Source organism: Nestor notabilis, unplaced genomic scaffold, assembly GCF_000696875.1.
Source record: "Nestor notabilis isolate BGI_N333 unplaced genomic scaffold, ASM69687v1 scaffold30602, whole genome shotgun sequence".
Lineage (NCBI taxonomy): Eukaryota > Metazoa > Chordata > Aves > Psittaciformes > Psittacidae > Nestor > Nestor notabilis.
The window spans coordinates 1398-1695 of NW_009918346.1; the positions used below are offsets into that span (position 1 = coordinate 1398).

At 58.1% G+C, this 298-nt stretch overlaps 1 protein-coding gene across 1 annotated transcript in view; it reads right to left on the reverse strand.

Moving 5' to 3' along the window:
- The window catches only part of LOC104401933 (arylsulfatase G-like), a gene marked incomplete at its 3' end in the record, with an annotated part of 5209 nt that overhangs the window by 1041 nt on the left and 3870 nt on the right, over positions 1-298 (reverse strand). The gene's annotated exons all lie outside the window — the stretch shown is intronic.

Sequence of the window (298 nt, forward strand, 5' to 3'; positions counted from 1 at the left end):
TCCTCCATCTCTGTGTCAACCACCAGCCAAACACCCCACGTCAGTGCACCCCCGACACCCACAAACCTCCCTTCCCTCTCTCACGGGGTCCATTCTGGCCCTTCCTTCCCCTCCCCAACAAGCATTTGGCCCGCGCCAGCGGTTTCAGCAGAGGATGAGCAGCAGAAGGATGCTCACAGCGACGCCGAGCGCAGCCCGGGACAGGGAGCGCAGCACGTTCTGCCCCGCTGCCTGTTTGCGTTTAAATCATCACAGGACATGTCCTGTTTTCTTGTTTACAGCTATATTTATCTCCTCC